At 38.1% G+C, this 24,114-nt stretch overlaps 1 protein-coding gene across 3 annotated transcripts in view; it reads left to right on the top strand.

The window, feature by feature from the left end:
• Nucleotides 1–24,114, top strand: part of ikzf2 (IKAROS family zinc finger 2) — a 101,527-nt gene that overhangs the window by 31,685 nt on the left and 45,728 nt on the right. The window contains exon 2 of one of the 3 annotated variants that reach the window (XM_088083130.1): nucleotides 18,350–18,540. The exons of the other annotated variants lie outside the window; for them this stretch is intronic. The gene's annotated coding sequence lies outside the window, so the exon portion shown is untranslated. The remainder of the gene's footprint in view (nucleotides 1–18,349; nucleotides 18,541–24,114) is intronic. 3 annotated transcript variants of the gene reach the window in all.

Here is a 24,114-nt window from a genome sequence, read left to right as displayed (position 1 = left end):
AACTCAAAAAGCTCCCACTTCAAAGTGACTCATAGGTGTAATAATAATAGATTACCAGCCATCCATTTTTTCCTCTTTGTGTTTGCTTTTAATTACTAAATTGTTAATTTATTAGATCGCCTTTACCATATTTTTTTTTCTAAAGAACTAAAACAGAAAGGGCAGAGAAGCATCATGTTATTTACATGAAGGGTCTCTAATGGCCTTGACTGAGGTATACAAGTGTATTTTACTGCTTAAGTGATTCTGTTGCTTAAAGCCCATGAATTGTTTCAGTGAGGAGCACTGTCTCTCCCCAGCTGAGTAAATGTCAGAGATCTACTGTTATTTACAGAATGCACTCAGCATCTGAAAGAGCTTCTTTCCATAGCACTTAGGTTGCTTTGATTGTCACAGCTTCTTGCATGGATCTGAATGGATGCAATGCCATTTACTAACCCACTGATCTTTCATGCTTTGTGCTTAGGATCTTTTTGAAGGGAAAAATGCCACTGCTTGTGCTGAGAGATAACAAACTAGGTGTCCTTAATGCAGTGACCATTATCTATTTATATCAATCATTTAGAGAGTCATTTTTCCTTAAAATACATACAGTCTTGTTTGTTAAAGATAGCTATATGAATCTTAAAGCTGCAATACCAATAATTTGGTATTGTTTGCTACACTTATACCTGCCCATTCCCGCTAAAGTTCAGTTTATAAAATCCCTGTGTCCGTGAGGGTCCGCTTTGGTCCGTGTGACATAAATGTTGTCACCCACCCATTTTTTTGTGACCGTGCAAACTGTAGGACCAGCAAGCATGCTCCAATCTCTTGGTCCAAACTCCAGTCCAGTCCAGAACACTGCTGTCAAGCCAGCCACAAACGCCTCGCCATAACAAAGGTAGTTTTAAGTTGAATATTTGACAGACATTTACTCTAGACCCATCAGCATTGTTCACTTTCACATGATGTCGACAGTAGGAGGACGGTAAGCTCACCTCCCAGCCCTCCTGTTTACTGCTAGGACTGACAGAGGCCATCAATTGTAGTATGAAAGGAATGCAGCTGTCCGCAGATGTTCAATGCCAAAAGTATGTCTGAGTTTACAAAGTAACTCCCACTGACAGCTCATTAAAAAAAAACAAAAAACGTACCATAAACAAGACTTTTACTCTCTCTGTGAGCATTCATTTTAAATGTCCACATTTATGTAGCCCATGAGACAGCACCATTGCTATTGTTCACGTTTTTATTTTATCAGACATTTGATCGACACCTAAGCAAAACAGCAAACAGAAAAACATGTCAATGCAAACATAATCTGCTTATAAACATTTGCTTTTGTTTTTCCTGTTCACCATAGCTTTATATTCCCATAGTGATACTGGAATGCTTGTGGTGAAACTGGGGGCCATGATCAATTGTTACTATGTTCAGGGCAAAAAGTGAAGATCTGTGTGATTTGAATAGCTGCCTGTGGGTATTTTACTTCAAAAAGCACAAACAAAAATATGGCAAATAAACTTAAATAAACAATAAGAATCCACCCTGCAGGGGATGGATTGGAAGATTCCTAGAAATGAAAATGGATCTGTAGCTTTGGATTGATGAGTTACTGAAAATACTTGAAAAATCCTTTTTAAAAGTTCTGATGGTGTGGACTGTCTTTTTGCACTTCTTTTTACTAGCATGTCGTGTCATTAACACAGAAATGTAATATGAGACAGATTCAGTATTGTGGGGTGAATGACACATTTTTCTCACTTGGCGTTGGCGTAACTGAAACAGCCTTGATTCGTCTGCCGCAGAGATTGTTAAATATTAGTGCAAATCCTTATGTTGGACTTGACTAACTTGCAGTAGGAATTCTCTGAAGAGGGTTCTTTACTAATGTGCAGAATTTTCTATTTAAATCTAATGTAGTCGTGGAAAACATGTCTGGATGAATTTCTACAGGGCAAGGAGAAAGCAGAAAAAAATGTGTTTACATCATCACAGCCTTATGTGTTATCAAGCATTATGTGCAACACCAGATAAACATGACATGTGTATCGAAGTTCCAGTTTTAATGGATTTGTTATTGGTGTTTGTAAAATGTCATTCATTATACATAAAGTAGTTTTGACCAAGCAATTTGATCAGTCAAGAAGACATTGAGAATGTGCTCAAATCAGCATGACAGCACATGTACATGATATTTCTCTGCCATTTCTTAATCACGGCACTTCACAGGAATTTTACAGTCCTTAATCAGGCAAAGGGCAGGTATCGTCTCAGATTGGTAATAATGGTTATAAATTATTAAATGCTGAAAAATGTGAATATTGAGGAAAATACAACTAATATTATTCTGAAAAGTAACAGCCAACTCAGTAATAGTGTAAACTCTAAACTAACACAAAGATGAAAAAAAACAGCATAAACCACCATGTTCTCAACCGACATATTACAAACACTGACAAAAAGTGAAATTTACATTTTGGAACAAAACAGTAAACTAAACTGCAAACTACTCCAGATGTAGGCATGATGAGAAATTGGGCGTCACTACACTACTTCAGTAGCCTAAAGTGAGTGTGACCGCAGGCTCCAGCCCCCCGTGACCCATACGAGGACCAACAGTTCCAGACGATAAAAAAAAAGGATTACACTATTATGACTGATTTCTAGTTATTAGACTGTGTCTTTCTATGGAAATGGAGATAACGGTTGCAAAATGCTTTTTTTAAAGCTTTTTTTGCCCTTCAACATAATTGTATTTTACTTTTTTATTTCAAAGGGTGCTTTGCTGTCATTTGTGGCACTTCAGTGATGCCTGCTAACCTCAGTGCATGTCTTACCAGAAATGACATTAACGCACACCCACTTGTTTAGACAGCAGTATTTGATATCCAGTATTGTATCCACCCCCTGGGGTTTGAAAGATGTAAATGATAATGATAGATTCTGAGTTTTTTCATGATGTGAATCTTACTACAGTGATATCAGATCTTACTGCCATAATGTCATACAAAGCTCTTTACAGGGTTTAGAAGCAGCTTTCTCTACACTGCATACTCACGCTCTGTCCACACACCCAAGGAGCAAAAGCCAAGTCTCTGTGTCTTCCCAATTCATCTGTGCACCCCTCGTGAAAATGGCAGAATGGTGAGAGTCCTCTTTCCTTGCTAGAATATATTGAAAGAAGAAGTACATGGCCTTCAGAGATTAAGCCATAGAAAAGTGTCATGGAAAAGCTACTTTTGATTGTATTACATAGAGGCAATAAATTCACACAACAAAAAGATGAAGCATCTTCTTTCTGCGGGCACTCTGAGAACTTGGCATTCAATCCACCCAAAGACAGACAGCAGATTTGGAAGTAATATGTGTTACATATGCAACACTAGCATGGCTAAAACGTATAAGAAGCTGGCATGTTGGGATGGGCTGTTATTATATCCTTGCAACCATCCAAAGCCATTTACTTACATTTTATATTATTTTTTTGCAAAATACAATCCAAGTCATAACTAAGCTCTCCCCAAATTCTGAGATTTTTCTGGAAAGGCAGAACTCTTTATGAGTTCTATTTTTCCTTAGTAGTTGTGTGATGTTGTATGTTGACTGTCATCGTAAGTAGTGATACTGAGATTGTTGAATCTCAGATGCTGAGATCGCTACTGGTTATTACTTTGGTTTCCAAAAAAAAAAAAAGGGGGGGGGGCTGTGTGGCACTTCTTCTGCCACTAGACGGCAATACCTGTGACCAATCACACCTGAAGCACTTTTTGCACTTACTAAGGGTTTTTTCCTTAAGTCTAAATTCTTGCTTGTGTTGTACGTCGCTTTGGATAAAAGCGTCTGCTAAATGAAATTGTAGAATTGTAGAATTAGTAGCAGTCCAGGGTGGATAATTGATCACTTGATCTAATCATACCTGATCAGATAATATCAGTGGATGAAATGATGGATGGCAGAGGAGCAGGCAGGTGAAAGCAAACTTTTAGACCTAGCGCAATAAACGATTACGTTTCACCTTCACTGTGCCTGATGTTCAGTTGTTCTGTCTGTATTCAGAGTACAGTCTGCGCTGTAAACGTGAGACACAATGAATAACCTAACTGTATATTCCAAAAGTGCTCCTAATGAATGGTTCAGCACCAAAAAGATTAAATCAAAAGTGGCAGTTGATTTTTTTTTTTTTTTTTTTTTTTTGGCAGGCTGCCACAAATAAATGAATGTGTGGGATGCCCTATAATCACACATACCAACAATTAGTTATTAGTTAAGAATCCAAATTCTGATGAAAATGTCTTATAACATGTTAGATATCTGTGGTTGCCTGGAAATTAGGCCATATCACATCCATGATATTTCATTAATTTTATGAAAAAAGAAGTAAATCAATAAATCAGAAAATAAAAACACTAATTGACAGGAGTAGCTGAGTCATTGCAATTAATTATTGATGGTGTGGGGTTGCGGTAATTCTTTTTTCATTCCAGAACACTCTAGGGGACTCTTCAGTCCCTATACATATTTCCAATGACGCAGTCCAGTAAAAGGCTTCCATGTAGGATAATCTTGTGTATCCTCACTTCAGGTAGTCTGGAAAGCACCAAACTGAATGTAGAGAAATGGAACCTGCTAAACAATGGCGGACCAGATAGATTTTCAAGGTACACAAGGTCAAAGAAGAGAAAAGCATTTCACATACAATGCAAACATGTACCACAAGAAGTAAATATCAAAATGTATGTAAGAGCATGACATTTCCGTTAAGCTTTAGGCAAATTGTTGTAAAGGTTAAAAATATACAAGCGGTGACATACATGTGATCACACTGGAAACACACAATACACCAACAGAATATTCAAACACGTGCATTGACCTTTGTCGAGTCTCATCCTGGACTTTTCTTCAGCCTTAATGAGAGCCCTGGTAAGCCAGCATTCAGGAGGAGGATGGGACTTTTTACTGCTACACCCTGACCATAGGGTTGCTACTAGTCATTATTTGGATTATTGTGGAGTTGTTACAATGCTAATTAGTAATTAGTAGTGAGTGGTTGATTGAATGCAAGTGACCCAACACTGCTGGATAATGCTGAAATTGAAATAGTTTAATAAAAAACACCACACTCATTCACCCATCAGCCATTGCACCTGAGAATATTCTCTCTATAACTGGGTGTAATAGAGAAAATTATCGATTTAAAGAGAATCCAGACCCTTCAGTGATAGCCATGGCTCTGGGCCATGCTATAGTCAGTTCATCTCACTCCTTGGTGGCAGAGGCAGCACTAGTTTTAGTTTAACTGCAGTCTCTTGGGAGTAACCTCAGCTAGTCCTCAATGACCTTTCCCGCTTCATCAAGCTTTTGCTGTGTGCTGAATTATGATCATATGCATTTGGACAGCAGCCCCTCAGCAGGGGATATTTGGACTCACCCATATGAGCAGGAACTCACAGTAACCGTCTCTGCCCTCAATCAAACCATGTCATTGCACTGAAGTAATTGGCTCAAGATGCATGGTCATGCAAGTGACAAGAGAGGAAATGCATTTTAAAAAAACCCTTAAACTTTCAGTGCACAAATACTGCCTGGGAGTTTGAATTTTTAGTAGCTTCACCATGTTCTGATACCAGACATTTGAATGAATCTAACTTTTTTCAGGCATTATGCACCTTTTAGGCCCACAAGAGGGCAGGGCACACTAATAGGTTGTGCCAACAGTGAAGAGAAGTAAAGGACTTTTTCTTTTTTGAAACAAAATACAACTGCATTGCACTGACAACTTTTTGTTTTTCTTTAAGGATTCATTGATTTTTTTTACTCTTACTGGGTTGAACTGGGGGGCTAGCTACACTGCAGGATGAACATGCACAGAAGGGTGACATATTGGGGAGAGAAAACAATCTCAGCCCAATTGAACACCTGCTATATTAGGGATTTTGCACCTACATGTCAGACCATGGTCTCCGCCACTATTGTCAAAACAGATCCCACCAGTAGACTTCCAGAGATTTGAACATTTTATGCCAATGAAGCTGGTCTGCAAGTTTGTGGTGGCCTAACACCCTACTGAGACACTGCATGTTTCATGTTTCCTCTACTTTTTTTCTTTTTGTTCTTTTCTCTCCTTGTCTCATAAGCCTGTGCTGTCTTTGGTTACAAGGTTCTTCAATTCATGGAAGTGGATGGGAGATGGAATGCAATATATATATATATATATATATATATATATATATATATATATATATATATATATATATATATATATATATATATATACATATATATATATGTATATATCTGTGCTGTTGGTATGCTGTGTTCTTGTGTGTACATTGTATTTGTTCCCAGAGGCTGAACCTTAATTGAAATAGTGGAGTCTCTTTTCCCACTAACTGTAAATAGTTCAGTCACCTAAATCATTCATGCAAGAGACTTGCACAGCAGTTTTTATATAGGAGAGATAAATTGGATTTAATATGGATTGTAAAGATGAATTTTTGCGTGAGGTTTAAATTTGTGCTAATACATTCTGCTACCCTGTATGTGCGGTCAAATAACTTTAAGAATACAAGAAGGAAACGGACACTTTCATCTTTGGTGAACTTATTTTCTTTGACAAGACCAGCCAATGTTTTGCCCTTGGGGCATATTTGCAACCTACTATTCTCTTTTAGCTCTCCAGATGGCTTAAGTGTCATTATTTTTTCTGTCATTTTAATAATTTAGGATTGTGACATTAACAAGCTGTTTAACAGCAAAGAATATCAACAGTGTTGATCATAAATGTTTTGGTAATATCAGATCGACAGTAAATCCTAATGTGATGGAAATTTACAAGTGCTAAAACCTAATTTCTATCGGGGCTGTCACCTTTTGCTGAGCTGGTTTATTGGTTAGTCAATACGCTCTTGTCCAAACAAATTGTCATTGCTCGGACAATCACTGGTATTAATTTTAATATGTCTGTGTATCCACCAAAATGTTTCTGTTTCCAGTGGAAAATGGGTTTTTTGTCCAGCCTCTTCTCTACCTTGATTGTACAGCTAGTGACCATAATGAGCACAGCGTTTTATCAAAAGTGAACATCTTTAAACTCCCACTTTTCTTTGAAAAACTGATAAACAATCACAGAAGATATTCAGTGTTTGACTCTCTTGACTATTTTCTTTATTTATCCTCTAGTTGATTTACAGCCATAGTATATGGAGGATGCCCTAGTGTTCAATGCATCTCTTTACTAATGTATAAAAGCACAATTGCAGAAAAAGCAGAAAAGTTATTTTTGAGTTTGTTTGTTTTTTTGCTGTCCTGTCCTGTCGCATAACAGGACCAATAATTCATGATGAAAAAAAAAGTGGGGGGACTGGTGTGTCAGGTGTGAAGCCAGTTTTGTTAAATATTTTGTTAGAGTCATCCACTATGCATTCAATAATCTTATGCCGCTAGCATGCTACCTGGGTTAATTAGCTAAATATGGCATCAACATTTTTACTTAAAAATAGAGCTGGATTACATTCATCAATATGTTGGCCAATTTGTTTTCATACTAACTTACTGTGGTACAATGCATGTGTTCTGTATGAAATCTGCCACAAAAGTTTTTTTACTCAACACACTCAAGACAAATTCCAGACTTAAAAAAAGGGGGTTTGACAAACATTGGAGATCACAGAGGTTCCCATAGGAATGGATGGACTTCTAGTTGACTTGCTTACATACACAGAGCTATGACAAAACGAGGCATAAGCCAAAGGAAACTGCTGTTTTAGTGCTCAGTCATATTAATTAATTTACGTTTAAGTGTGGAACTTAATAAGCGTACATTTCTGTGGATGTGCTGAGGATGTGGGGCTGTATGCTTGTCTGGCAGTAGGAACTGATAAAGGAAGGCACATTCTTCACCCGATGGCATTGGTGTAATATTCTCCACCATTTGTTCCTGTGGGTGATGAGGGGTCAGAAGTGATTCCAGAAAAGCAGAGACAGACATATTGCACATGGAGGGATTGTCTAAGAAACTCATGGGGGTCTTCGATAAACACTGCATTCCCATGTTTTTCCAACTGAGCCAGACAGAATCTTATCCTGCTTCAAGACCATACACACAAAAGCAACCAGGGTGATGTAACACACATAGCCCAATTCAACAAGGAGTGCACAGTTATATACACTTGGAACAACCAAAGAAAAGCCCATAACAAATCCAAAATAGGAATGCCAGGCACCATTCATGTTAAGCTGTAGAACTTCCAAATGAATTTCTTTGAATGTGGAATTTTCCAAAATAATGATTACGTGCTTGTATTTACTGTGTCCGAATTTGCCCTTTACATTTGTAAATGCTTTTACACCAAAATGTCCACTGCAAAATGTATGTTTTACTTTAGGTTAAGATAATACTAATGAAGTCAGGCACTGGATCCAGCCCCTATTTTTGTCCCAATGCTATAGAATCACTAAAAGCAAACTGGGAATGTCTCTTCATCTTTATGAGCTTCTGGAGAGTGCTGGATCATCATTTTAAGCTAATGTGGCTGGTGGAAAATGTCAATTCATCCACCTCCAGATGTCTCCTTTGACCCTCTCCTACAGACTGCAGCAAAAACCAAATCCAATAGTACAGGGACGCTGCAGTAAGGTGGCACGCATTATTTAGCAAATTACAGGATTTACTGTAAAATGCAGAAATGGAGACACGGACTAAAATTTTCATTGAATACAATCTGATGTCATCCATTTGCAGTGAAAGCTTATTATGAGGCTGTAATACAAGCATATTTTTGAGAAGTGGATCTTTGTGTTTTAAAATGCAGTGATTGGTCTTCAGCTAGTTTTGAGGCAAACCCATACTTCAGCAAAAGCAATAAATAGCCTGGGGGCAGGAATTCAGTTGCAAACCCCCCCTCCCTTTTTTTAAAAAATCAGTTTCGGTTTGTACTTTCCTCAGTGATAATATATGACAACTTGGGCTTTGAGGATATTTACACATTTCCTTATTCATGAATTAAGTCTGCATTACTGCACAAAGTCAGGATTCTTGGCTTTTTCGGTGGCATAAGACTGCTGCTGCTGTTGTTGTTTTTGCATTATTGGATTTCTAAAGTTCTCATAGGGTTGAATAACTCTAGCTGCTCTCAACTCTTCCACCTGTGTGGGTCAAGGTGAGCTATACAAGCAGGTCATTTGAAGATATGCTGAAAGTTTTTTTCTGGTGTTAGAGGTGCTGATACTCCAAAATGTTATCTTCTGGGAAATAGCTGCTGACTGTCCATTGTTTCACAAGTGCAGAATGGTAAAGAGGGATGGAGGTTTCAGCATTTTTCATCTGCATTTTCGATTATCACTCCAACCAGGAATGACTCGATGGTGTTCAAAACAGCACCACACACTGATTAACTAACATTAGGCAATAGTTAAAAGAAAAATATTTTGAGGAACTTTATAGCTCCTATTTCAAAGTAGTTACTCTCCCATGGGTGACGTAAGTGTATGGTAAGAGGACTAATTGTCATAGGTATACATTTATTGGTCGGACACAGCCAATACACCACATGCAACCACCATTTTTAAAAAAAACTGTTAGTTCTGTAAACAGATAACACACACAAAAAAAGAAAATACAGACACATTGACAGTGAAGTCCAAGCTCTACTGAGCATAAATGGCTGATTTACATAGTTGAAATACAACACGACTGATACACCAACCACCGACTGGCTTACAGTACGGCATTTAGCATTCCAATTGGTGGTGTGAATGCAAACAAAAGAAAGACCTGGAAGGTATGTAGTTCTCAGGCGAGCTTCCCAGTGAGCAGTTCCTCTCAGGGAGTCCACAGAACTGTGCGGCCATATGTGGCTCATATTTGAAATATCTCAGTTGCTATTGAATGGATTGCCATTAAATTTTGTACAAATATTCACATACCCCAGAGGATAAAGCTCCGTGACTTTGGCAATCCTTTTCTTAGCGTCACCATGTGGTTGACAGTTTTTATGTTAACTGAAATATCTTCAGAACTATTGGATGGACTGCCGTGACATTTTTTACAAATATTTTTAGATCCCTAGAGAATGAATTGCAATGACCTTGACTTTAACTGAGCAGATCACATTTTTCACTTGTCCATTAAATTTTTTTCAAATACGCTAGATGGATTGGCACAAAATTTGGCACAGACATTCATGGTTCCCAGACAACAATCCTCGTCTCCCCTGAGATACATTTAAGGGATTGGTCCTTCCAATAAAGTTGATTCATAACGTAAATAAACAATGTCAAACTCTGAGTGCACCGAATTGAGAGCTGGTTTGCAACACCATGCAAATACAAACAACAGATAAAAATTAAATATTTAAAGTGCAATGTCTGTGCTTGAGCCAGCTGCAGGTTGTTCTTTGGAATTGGTATTCAGTGTCCTTATTCTACATACAGTTCCCACACATACGTCAAACATCCTTCATTCGGTTATAATTCCCAAGGATGAGCTTCAAAGCCACCGGCGGGTATGTATTCAGAGCTCTGAGCTGAGATGCAAGACAGTTGTACAGTCATATCAATATAATATAGTAGTGGGCGAATAGTTTCGGCATTCTGGTCAGGAATGCTCACGCTATTTATTGCCCTCCTTACTTGTGACAAACTTGGCAGCACAGACACAAACAAGAAGAGGCCCATATCTCTTTTTCCAGCCATGGTCAAAATTGCTCAGTGGGCAGACATCATCATTGTAACTCTGTGCAATGTGCTCTGCTTGATGCTTTTTCTTGCCCCCCTGGGGGTGCTTGCAGTTGTATTTTGTTTCATTTCTGATCTTATGGTCTTGCTGTGTGATTTTGTGGGTGTGTTTTTTTAAATGTTTTCATTTCGAGATTTTTTATGAGGTGTTCACATTAGTTTGTCCAGGACTACCAGCAAATTGCTCAAACAAACAGCGTGTAAGACTTAATGGGATTTAATGGCATCTGGCGGTGTGGATTGCAGATTGCAACCAGCTGAATCTCCTGGTTAGAATTCCTTTAGTGTTCATTGTTCAGGTTTTTACTGGCAGCTGAATTGTCTGCAGTGATCTCCTCCTCTTCAAAACAAAAGAAACAGGTGATTAAAACCAGTAAAAACACTGAATAAAGCTGATTTAGTTACAAATCAGTGTAATACCCCGGTCTACACGTTACTGACAGCTTGCAGACATTCAGGAGGTTTTTACTGTAAGCCGAATTATCTGCAGAGGTCGTCTTCTTTCAAAAAAAATGATCTCTGTGATTTAAACTGGTAAAAAATACTCTATATAACAGTTTTAACTGCTCTCTATGTAAATATAAATGGCTCATTCCAAAGTAATAAAGATTTAATGATTCTTACTCATACACATTTCAGGTGATTAAACACTAGAAAAAAATATACGTACTATATTATATTCCAGTTCTGCCATTATGTATCATTATTATTATGTAGCCTACCCCTAAATTCTACACACTGAACCTGTAACGAGCACTCCACTGTTTTTACATGCAGATCAGAACATGAACTATACCTGTGAAAGTAGTTGCATGCCTGCTATGGCGCTCAAAGCAATGATGTCATTTAATCAATTAAATCTTGGAGACTACACATTTTTAACAGAAAATAAGCATTGCAAACTCAGTTTGAAAAACATAGGTGTGATTGTCTAACAAACAACACTATTGAATTTCATTATATGAATGTGACCAGTATTTGAATGATATATGACATTTTTGGAGCTTGACCCACTCATCATTTTGACCATTGTTTTTTGTTATCTGTGTCTCGCAGGTGCTGCAATTTTATAGAAGTTTAATACTAAATCGATTAAGTACCGTTAATTACATTGACATTGTTATTCAATTCATGTAGAGCCCTTTTTACTTTTCCAACCCACAATTTCACAAAGTTAAAATTGACCTTTGGTGAAACTAAATAAAATACTCTGAAGGGATTGAAGAATGGAAGTGGTGTTAAATGTCACTTGCATGATGTTTGTCCTCCACAGATCTCTTGTCCTTATCTGACAAAGACCAAAGTTACCTCTGTTGTTTTTCCTTTTTTTACCTCACCATCTTCATTCTCAACAATGACTCCTTTAATATCTTATTGATAAAACTTGCATCTGTAACACCATATTTTCCATTTTTCATATTTCCATCAACATGATGTGGACTCTGAGGTAATAAAATCAAACTATTTTTTTTGACATACAAAAGAAAATTACACAGGAAGTGTCTCACCCAGGATGTGGTGGTAATGTTTACAAAAGACAACCTCACATCTCTGTCAAATTTTGACTGTCTGTGCTTGCTTTCAATGAGAAAACATTTTCTCCTTTTGTCTATGACGTTCTTTGTAAACCCTCCACACGCGTTTGGGTGTTTCTCACAGCTGGCATGAGGTCACTGACTCTAAGATGCTGGACCAATTTTGCCCCCTACTGACACATTTAAAAGATGCTCCAGTCCTGCACTTAGTTTTTATCATCCACAACCCTGCCTCAAAATACAAAATCGGTAATGCTTTGTCATTTCAAATTCAGACTTTTTTATTGCTAAAATGATTATAATAATGTCCAATAGATATAGTGTCCTTAAGGGTCATTTAATGTACCACTGGTCTAAATGACTTTGAGCTGGAGGTACATACAAGGGCAGATTCCTAGAGTGCACCCTGGACATTTATCATTACAGCTGGCCATGAGAAATAGAACAGAGGCTAAGACCCTACACAGGGCTTCATAGACATGTGTCACTCAAAAACAGAATTTATGGGCTTTTTTCATTTTTAGGTTGTACAGCAGGACATTGCACAGTAATTTATCTACAATCTCTTGACCTTTTGTAGGTCATAAGCAGTGGCAGTTGTTGTATGTTGTATATACAGTATGTTATAAAACTAAAAACAAAATGATAATCAATAAATACACAGTATACAGTCTAAATAAACCTTGCAAAAAAGCCAACTTGATCAGAATAATAAATAATAAAACAATTTGTGATAATAAAAAAATAACAGTTAGAAGTACAAATTCATTTTCTTGTTGAACTGGGGAGCTGCACCATTTTTTGAAATTCTGGGCCATTAGTGATACAAATGTTTAAAATTACAGTTTGGTCAATTGTTTTTATATTGTTGTTTTTTTTCTTTTTATTTATTATTATTATTTATCTTTCGTGCCATGGAAACAACAAAAAAAGTCACTATAAAAAATAACTGAGCTGTTTTAAAAAATTCAGCCTTTTATTAACACTGCCATTGAATGGGCACAAATTCAGTGATACACCTTTATGAAACAACCTTTAAAATAACTTTCTTTTTTTTTTAAATAAGCAAAGCCTTTTTACTGTTAACAACATATCTCAAATCTCAAATATCTATTATCTATTTTATATTGCTGTGACAACAGATGTATCCTTTAAACTTTAAAAATTACACTTTACAAAATAACATTGGACATATGATAACGTTATCAATTACCTTCACCTAATCGCGACCCGACCCCGGATAAGCGGAAGAAAATGGATGGATGGATGGATAATCTAATTTTTACTGAATAGGTCTTAAACATGTCACTCAATGCAGCCTGCGTGAGCTAGCGCTAATGAGCTCTCCGATGATTTTAACACAGAGTTGTGGTTTGTCATTTTCTTTCTCTACACAGCTCCTCTCAGTGGTGTCATGTAGTCATGATAGCTTTGTGGCTGATCGATGATTATACTGTAAATGGACAGAAAAGGGTCCTCTGATGTTCTCTTGACTCGCACATCGTGCGTTGTTCAGAGTGAGGATAACTATTTTCTGGATGCAAGTTTAGCACCGCCATCTACTCTTGTGTGTCCTTGGCGTGTAGCTGTGACAGCATATTAATGACACTGTCCTGGTGCTGCTGGTTTTGTGTTCATGACTTTAGCCATTTCAACACGCATGTAGCACCAGATCTGGGAAAAGCACAACAACAGTGATACATCATGTGCTAACAACCAGGACAGAAACGATGACCCTGCCACGACCTGGTCTTAACAATGATCTGTCTTTCCTACTAGCTTTGACAAGAGTCATGATCAAAGGATTTCTTAAAGGTTTCTCACTCACATTTTTGAAAGAATGATAAAGCTCCCATGGTTGTGGCTCTGTCACCTTTTTTCCACCAACCTGGAACAGGTTCCATTTCAGTTCCTGCACCTAATTTTGAGCAGTTCAGACTGGAGCATTTTGATCATAATAAATTGGTTGGGAACCTGAAAAGTTGGTGTCCTGATGAAATTAGAAAAAAAATGGCATGTTTTCCTTAACCTGGAGTACAACCTGTGTCAACATCGTTGGGTGCGTCATATTGTACAGGTTAGAGAGAGAAGATGGAGCAAGCAACAATGGAGGAGGCGATTGTAAAATCATCCAAAAAAAGTGCAATAGTCACGCTAGTAGTTGTTTCATGTTGGTTTTTCAAATAAAAATAGCTAGCAGGATTCTGTTTGGTAATATTTTTGCTTCATCACTTTTACTTTCCACCTTATATTTTGCCTATACAGTCACTTGCATCGATGCACTCACTCCAGCCTTGACAATATTGATTCACGTGTTTCTCTTCATCTTATGTGTAGTTCCATATGTGTTAAACAAATATGTTTTATTCTAATCCACACTTAACTGTGTGGACTCCCTTGTTTGGTCTGAGCTTTGAGCTGCTTCAAATTCCGTTCATGGTATGAGACTGTTGTCAGTTTGTTTTGAGGTAGTTTGCTTAGCTGTAGCTAAGCAAAGTTTTGATTTCTTGAAGGCCTCTTGATTGTTTTTTCTCACCTTTATGAGTGAACAAGATTATGTGTCACCGTCAGTAACTAGGGTGTAGTCTATGTAACATATCAGTACCTTTGTCTTAATATAATTGCAATTTTGATCTTGAAGAGGGCTTGAGGGCTGAAACGTCATTTATCTCTCAGTGCTAAAGAGAGAGCATATAGAACACCTTTTTCCATAGTTGCAGGTCTACTATCAGTGATTAGCACCTCACTACAACCCTTAATGTTCATTAATTTTCTGTGATATGGCTCATATATCAACTATTGTATATGTATTCAAAGATATGTTTGCATGTTAACAAGGCAGGCAAAAAACCCTCTGTGAAATACCCAGAAAGTCATTTGTGCCACACAGTAAAAGCAGCATCAGCAAATAATAGAGTTGTTAATTTTTCAACAGCATTTAAAGAGAAGCAAGCTTTGTAAAAGTCACTTTTTGTGATAGTTAGTTTCTTCAATGGATGTGTTATATGCGGTGCACAAATTGTGAGAATGAGAATATCGCTAGATTTGGGTGTCTCAGCAGTACATGGAGGTAGGCTTACCTGTAAACTTCTAATTAAGAGCAATGTGTTAGAAGCAAGGGCTTGACTATGGTAACCAAAAATGTGAGTGACTAGTCAGTCATAGAATGTGGAGACAAGGTTGTTAAACCTTTAGCAAAGAAGTACACGCTTTTACAACACAGGGGTCTTTAAAATGAGTTTTTCACTTGAAACTTTCATATTACAGAGAACCATTGCCCAAGCAAAAGAACCCTTGAGGGACCTTTATTTTTTCCTCTGGATTATAGACCTGCTGAAATGACACAGGTCTGAACGAGAAAAAGTTGATAAAACCAAAATTACAAAAAGTACTTATGTAGCTTATCATCTTAAGCCCTTCATAACCCAGTGTTTGAGCTAGAAATATCTGAAGGTGATGTAAAATTTGCCAGCTGTCAGAGCGGAGGCGGGGGTAATAATAGGAATTTTCAAGAAATTTCTTCCAGTGAATGATAATAGTAGCACTGTGGGAAATAATAGTGATTATATTCCCTACATGCTGATACAGTAGTATTTATTGGATATTTTTTTGCCTTCAGGGGTCACTGCCACTAGTGGTTTTTCTAATTGACCCTTCCACTCTGCCTGGCGCTGCCATCAATAACATCTCCCCATCGCTCCCTCCGTCCTCCTCATCTACTCATCTGCCCCCTTTAGCTGTCAGGCAGAGATAAGAGTTGCCTCTCAACTCCCCTCTCCTCGTGATTGACAGGCTGACACACCATCTCTAAGGTCAGCCAGGCTAATTGGTTTGTGCACATCTTAGATGGACCATTAGGTCTCACAACTACTAAACTAACCCCCCCCACCCCTCTCTCTCTCTCTCTCTCTCCCTCCCTCTCTCTCTCTCTCTCTCTCTCTCTCCCTCCCTCTTTCTCTCTCTCTCTCTTTTTTTTTTTAGGGTGGCTGATAAAGGCAGTAATAGTGGCTGAACAAGAAGTAATAACGGCCAGTGCAAGCTGGGGCTCGCATATGTGCCATATGGCTGTTAAGTCTTTTGGTACTTTTCTTTATTATTTCCAGGTTTAACAGAGGGTAGTGTTGTGGATTGGGAGTTGGGTGTGAGTGGCTGTGAATTAAAGCTAGAGTGTAGATCTTAGTGGGGGTATATTAGCAGAAATGTAATGTAATATTTATATTTACATTTTACAAATTTATTTAGTTTATAATCACCTAAAACTAAGAATCATTGTGTTTTTATTGAAATGAGATGTTAATAATCTACAAAAGCACTGGGTCCACTTCCACTGAGTCTGCCATGTTGTTTCTACAGAAGCTCAGAACAGACAAACTAAATGCTGGCTCTAGATAGAGCCATTCACATTTTTGCATCTGTCTGTAGTTCTTAAACATGTCGGACACACTGGAGGAGTTATAGTTTATTTCAATCTGCATCCCCAACACTAGATGCCACTAAATCCTTCACATGATTGATATACGTACTTAACTGGAGTTATCCAGGTAACTTATGCTTTGCCATGCTGATCAGGAAACCGCTGCCTTGCAGCACTTACCTTCTCTGACTCCCTGTGATAGTTTCGTGTTTGCAGCTAACAGAGATTACGTTGTGGAAGTGGCTTTGTTAGAGGTTTTATTGAAAAAGGAGCAGTTAACTGTCTATTTGTCTTCACTATCAACAATCTCCATCTGCATTATTGTCTTGTAGGAGAAAACCAACCAAAGTCCTCCAACCTGTAAGACCACGTACGTTGTATGTTCCCACCCTCTAATATGACCCACACGAGTGCCTCCTAAAGTAGTGCCCCTTCTGGGGGTCACTGAGTAGCTTGTACATGACTGGTCACAGTTACAAACACATATTAACTTCTGTAACTGTTGCAGTTACATCATAAGTACGGGGCGTGATTTAGGCAACAAAACTTCTTGAGTAGGTTTAAAGAGAAGATTATGGTTTGGCATAAAATAGGCATGTTTGTATGTCAAGTCAAGTCAGTGTTATTTATAAAGCCCATTATCATAAATCACAATTTGCCTGAGAGGGCTTTACAGTATATGACATCCCTCTGTCCTTACACCCTCACGTTACAAATGTCATGTGATATACATCTTGTTTTCTTTTTTTTTTTTTTTTGTCCAATATGTCACATCATATGACAAAGGTAACACAATATAATATACTATAGTGTGTTGTTTTTGGTTTCACACAGGACACAAACAGCTGTCCTCTTGCTGAAAGTACTGTTTTTGTTTGACCTGTCCACCTCCTAAGCAGCCTTTGTCACTCTTTATACTACATTTCCTGATTTTCTCCTGTACTCCTGTCATAATTACTACAGGCCACTAGAGGTCACCACCTAATAATAACATAAATATTGGCCGTAGCTGCTTGTGCAAATGGCTGATGGAATCACATTTTGCAGGCCAGTCTCCTCTTGACAAGTTGCATTTTTTTGTGGTCTATGTGTGGTGTTCCCATAGCCGTTATAGCTCTGCATGCAGTTACATTTTTCAGAAAGCGCATCCCCGATACAGATTAGTCTACCGTGTAGCTACAGCAGCTACATGTGTAGTCTCTGCAGGCCTTTCTTAGGCAAGTTAAAGGTAAATTGTGGTTTCATATAACCGTGGTCTGATTTCTGTAGTTTCAGTGATAATTTCTCTCCGTAATAATGACACTAAACTTAGAAAGTTAACTGCTGATATTTGGGGGCACCATGGCTAAAAAGAAGTCTGCTCAATCTGTTGGTTTGTTAACAAGCTGTCTGATTATCTGACCCGCCTTGTTTCTTGGCCTATTTAACGTTGTTGTAATGATGTGCTGTGTTCCTAGATCTCAGCAAAAACACTGGCTAGTGCAGTGTCATTGAAATCAACAGAAAGCCGAAACTACTCAAAGGAGCATTTATTTTCCGTAACATCCCAGAAATGTCCTTATAAATAAGTTTGAGGCTGAAAAGGGAGCTTAGACACTGGCATACAAAATATAAAGACTACTACTCAGGCATTCCCTCTGGCAAACACAGCTCCCCCGGTGATGGTTATTATCTTTGACAGGCTGCCACTGACCAATGGTGCCCTATCATCGGCTGTTTGGGTCGTGCCTGGTGGCCATGAAGAAACACCTCTCTCTGTGTGGCGTAGGCTGAAGAGTGAACAGGACTCCGAGTCAATCTGTTTCCTTACACAGCAGATAAATGGAGCAGGACAGATGCTTTTGCTGCCTTCACGTTCAGCTTGTACAACAAGTGAGTCTGCTAATTGATTCCACTGACAAGTCAACAATGTTTCCAGGGTGTAACAGTTAGATGTGTCAAATCCCGAGGCCTGTGTCAATGCTGTGGCATCACCAATTTATTAAGTTAATAGTTTTTCCAGCGGTATGCCACTTATATATGCAGGTGTGCCTGTGTATATCCAGCTCACTCCCAGTTCCACATCAAAGACTAATAATACCACACTCCACCACCCCAACCTTGCCTCCCCCCTGGTCATCCACCTCAGCCCGTCAGGGAGCTGCAGCCTGTAATTGGGTGTGGAGCCTGAGAGGCCATGTAGTGGACGGCTCAGCGGAGACTGCAAGAGTCAATTACCAGAGCTGACAGTGCCGTAGAGAGAAAGGTACACCAGACACACTGTAGTGATCTGTCTGAGCAGGATAAAGGAGACAGGGGGTGTGTGCTAATGTGAGACCAACATGCTACATTTGTAACAGTGACAGCTGTGGCATATTTCTTACTTATGCTCAGGGGTTAGACACAAGGGAAAAAAAGAGGAAAAGTCAGTAATGCAGTCGTTTTGTCACTTAATTTAATTTGTCCAAACTGTTGACTAACACACTGATTTAAAATTATTCAATCTAGCTTTGCAACATTTTTTTTTCTTTTCCTATTACATGACATTCTTATTACATGATTTTGGTGTTTCACAGGAGAGAAAAGGTAAATATTTCACAGAGTGAAAAGTCATGTCTCAGTGCTGGTGCTCCCTTGGCTTCAAAATGGATTAGTGTGTCAATGATTTAACATTGGCAACATTTTAATGAAAGACAATCCCAGGAACCCCTGGCTCATTTCGCTCCCATCACATCTGAGAGAATTTGATTCATGAGGTCTTCATTTCTCCATGTGCTCAGGCAAGTGACCGAGGCTTGGCTGTCACTGGTCACTCTGACATCTTCTCTCTCTTGAATTTGCCTCCTTCCTGAGACTGTGTCGCAGTCTATCTGCATGCTATCATTAAGATATCTCGATGTCATTTTCATTTTTTGTCATTGTCATTTTTAAGCATGTTGCACATAGCCCTTTGAACCCTGAAATTCAGCATTTCAGCCATTGCAGTCCTGTTTTTTTTTTGCAGCCATAAGTGATAATATTTGGACGAGAGATTTGAGCTGTGGAAAAGCAAGGAGGGGATCTGACTCACAGACTGTGGTGATGCCTCGCAGACAGACTGGCGCTCAAGTAGCCCTGCCGTTATGTATGTGTATGTTTGAGCATTAATTAAATGTAATTGGTGAGTTAAAAAAAAAAAAAAAACATCCCCCATTCATTGTTCATTAATGTTGAAATTAGCTACTAAGAACAAGGTTGCAAACATATTGCTTTCTGCTGTAAACCTGGGCATTTTTACATGAGGGTCGACAGGGATTTAATCTGTTTTGGAGCCGGCCTCAAGTGGCCATTCGATGAACTGCAGTTTTTGACACTTGATCATACATCGATTTACTGTGAACACAAAGAATATCAAATATCAGAGCTTTCAATTTTGTACATTTTCAGTTTACTATTTATATTTGATAAATATTTATTTATTTATCAAAATATACAAATGATACATGGGACAAATGGTTCATAGCTCTTTTGTTTAATCTCTGACAAGTGCTTAAATTGTTCACCAATCATACATTTATTCAGTATGTGTTTTGTATTTGTAAATGACAGCAATAGTGTCCTACTCTGGTTTGTTTATAATTATTATTATTATTATTTTTTTTTTTTCTGCTGTTTGCATTACAAAGCACTGAGACAAAACACACATTTGGTAATACTATGAATACAGCTTTTTTTGGCCCATCACTTCTTAACTTTAATGCAACTGTGATGCACTGCAGCTCTTGGCAACCACAAGCATGCTGTAAAAATTAAAACTTCTTGCCCATTCTGTCAGGTGAGCCTTCATACTCATTCTCAAGACAGTCACTCCAGTTTCTGGGGACAACTAGGTGAGAGGAACAGCTGTCTGTTTTCACGGATCACCGACATGAATGCAGTTACCAGCTGCATAAAGATCTGCAGTGAAACCTATTTAGCCTGTTAGGAGTGCAATACGAGTTTTAATGCTGGCTGTGGAAGTCTCGTCTGGCATGTTGGTTCTTGCTCAAGCTGCTTTCACATCAATGTACATTTGAAACTATAAGATCAAGCTTTATGGCAAATTATCCAGTGTTGCAAGGTGACTTGGCCCTTTATGGGTGTTATCTTTCACAAATAGCTGTGCATTTGCATGGGTGGGGTTTGACTTGAGTGTTTGATTAGTTTTGTACCATTAGCTGAGGTCTGATGAACTGTGAGTCCTGGCATTATGCAACGAATCTGTTAGTGTTAATGACAAATATAACCACGGGGTTCCTTTATTTCCATACTGTAGCAGGCAATCAGGGTCCATAGAGGGGTGGATACTAATTTTGTTTTCACAGTCAAATGTAGTAGTTGAGACCTGGCTGACTTAGTTTGATAAAATCTGGTAGTATTTGACAATTCTTCTAATATGATAGCAGTTTAAAAAGTGAATGTACTTTGGAGTGAAGCTGCAGTGCTAGAGGAAATGCATGTGTTGGTATTCATGAGTCTGGGTTTTGTTGGTGTGTAACAATGCATGGTTAGCAGAGGTGGGTAGGAAACAACACTGAGGTCCGCACACACAATGGCTAAGTGAATAGACCCTGTCAACACCTACCCTAACCAAAAAGGAGGTTTCATGCCTCACTTACATTTCACTCTATACAGCAGTGACACTGTACATGTCATGATTGTTAGGAGAGCTATTTTTATTCCTTTGCTAAAGTCTCTATTTGTACAAAACAGAAAAAGTGGGATTCTGCCATCCAGGAATTATCTCACCAGGATTAAGATTAGTGGAATGTAATGAAAAGATTACCTGAGCACCTGGATTTTTTGAAACCATTAATGAGATTATCCACGTGAAAATCAGTATTTCTTTGCTAATCTTTTAGAGCCCAGCACACAGGTGCAGCACAGTGCTGAAAATATCCATCTTAAAACTGCACACAGCTTTGATACCCTAAAAGCCCTCTAAATAGGCTAAACTAAATGGTGGCATCACATGATATGATTTCTACGAATAGCTTAAACTGTTTTTAAACAGACTGTGCTTAAATAAGCTTTATGTAGCAGTAAATATAGCAGTAAAACAAGTACTTGCAATTTAATAGAGTAATGGCATCACATCACAGAGAATGACATCAAGTCTCCTCTTTGTGTGTTTTAATCTGTGTGTTTGTCTTCAGTGTTGTGGTAGAGGGTCCGGCTGCGTATGCTGGAGCCACATGCAGCTGTTAAACCCCTGTCCAATGGCTTTGAAAAAAAACTTTTATGGAAATGAATAAGGCTTATTTTTTTAACATCTTAATTTTCCATTATCATTGCTTGAGGCCCAAAAGGATTGTAACATTCTACAATGGTAAAAATATGTATATACCCTGAATGAAAAAAAATGATGTAACATTTCTTCAACTAAAATGGGCTTCGTATGTCTAACTTTGGGGCCTTGAACCCTTTCTTCAAAGTTTTGCAGACCCTCAGTAGCGGTGGTTAGTCTTGAGTCTCCCTAGCAAAGCAAGCTATGGATTCCAAGTCCAAAAAAGTCTTTGAGGAAAAAAGGCAATTTAAAAGTGCACAGACAAATTTGTTTGCTTTCACCACAAATGCTGCAAATTAAAGTACCAAATAACCATAAAGTGCCCTGTAAAGTAGCTTACCTTGAGGTAAAACATTTTAATAAATGCTCATTTACACCCATTACAAATTTTGATCTGTGTTGCCTTCATTATAAGGCTACCATTATTATGTTTTGCAGCTCCAGAAAATCCCTCTTTTGATAATAAAGGTTGCCAACTCCCTGGACTAGCCAATTGTCACAGCTATGACCTGTTTCCATAAAGTATTTTCCACCAACATCTGGATGGTGCTGTCATTGAAGCATAGTGCACACTGGTTCACCCCAAGGTTAACACCATCAGCTCTGTCAGTGGTGTTTCTGTTGTTTCATTTTTTGTGCTGTTAGCACCATCAGTTGCTAGCTGCAGGCTCAGTCACCTCCATGTTGAGATGTAGGTGCAGAAAACCCCTGAATCATAGATACACTCTGATTATACAGCACCTTAGCAAAGCAAAGAGGCCTTAAAATACTATTTTTCAAAAAAACATTTAATTGTAAATGAGAATTTAAAAATGTTTCAAGTGTCAGAAGTCAATTGTAAATGTTTAAAACCGTAACATATCCTACTTTACTTCCCTTTGGTTAAACTTTAATTTCCATACATAGTGCTATTTTCTTTGCACACATTTTTCACTTCCACTTTTGCATTTTTCAATGCATTTTGCAAAACAATATATTTCACTTTTGCTTCTCTGTAAAAACTGCCTTCCTCCAAGCACTCACACATACACACTTACTTACACACACACACAGACAGACAGACACCATGGTGCCTGCAGACCACAAAAAGTCTTTTATGTCAGGTGCTGTTTTCATAAGATTTTAAGATAAAATTGTCATGCTGCAAACCCATTGTGGGTATGCAGAGGGAGTCGAGAAAATGTGAGAAGGTTTCACTTGTCATCACAGTATATCTCCCAGTGGTGTGCAAGGTAAAATAGTCATTTACTGTATGGGAAATGGTGGTCCACACCCCCACTTGACAAAATTTCCAGCATGGTTTCTGTGGTTATTGAATGCATAAGTATAAGTGTGATTTCTCTAAGCACGGTTGTGTAGATGTATTATCAACTTTTCTAACACTGAGCCCAACCCCTCTTACTTACGCCTACACAGAGCAAAGCTGTGAATGCAAAGAATCAAGACATTAGCAGCTGCACCCCAGAGAAAAGCCAGTAAGATCAAATTTATTTCAAGTAATTGCCAACTAGTTTGCCGAAAGAATGAGTTGAATAAAAGTAACACTTTTTTGATTTATCATCAATTTAACTTATTAGCACCAATTACTTTATGAATATATTGGCACTTTAAATAATGGAACAGATAAACTCACAATTTTTTTCTTTACAAATGGATGTACAGTAGTTTTTAGAGTTTTAAACACAACCTTAATGTCTATTACATTTTACACACAGCAAGTTTCATCTGCCTTCTTCCTCTGCAGCCATATTCATATTCAGACAGGAAACTATTTCTGTCTATAGAGATGGTAGATTTGCATTATCTGTCCATGTCCTCAGTGTCTTCTGATGTCCGAATGTCTTTAAAAGTCAGTCAGCCGTTATGACTGCATAATACTTGACTACCCAAATGTATTTGTTCAGATATGTTGTTGAACTGGAATATACCAATGAAACATTTTTTGGCTTGTGGTGTAACTTTGGTGATCTCCAGATGCACCATCATCGAGTCAAAATTTGAAGTCTTTAGCATGGCTATAGGCTACTTTATTATTTGCAGACACTGAATAATGATCTATCAATAACTGAATAAAGTTTGAAAAATGTCCAGGTCCTATTTTGTTAATCCTGGCAATGGGGCATTTCTAGGATTTGAGGACATTAAGTGCTTAGCCCAGAACT

This window comes from Plectropomus leopardus, chromosome 10, assembly GCF_026936395.1.
Source record: "Plectropomus leopardus strain MGB_pleo_1.0 chromosome 10, ASM2693639v1, whole genome shotgun sequence".
In the NCBI taxonomy this organism is placed as follows: Eukaryota; Metazoa; Chordata; class Actinopteri; order Perciformes; family Serranidae; genus Plectropomus; species Plectropomus leopardus.
This window is presented reverse-complemented; position numbering and strand designations above follow the sequence as displayed.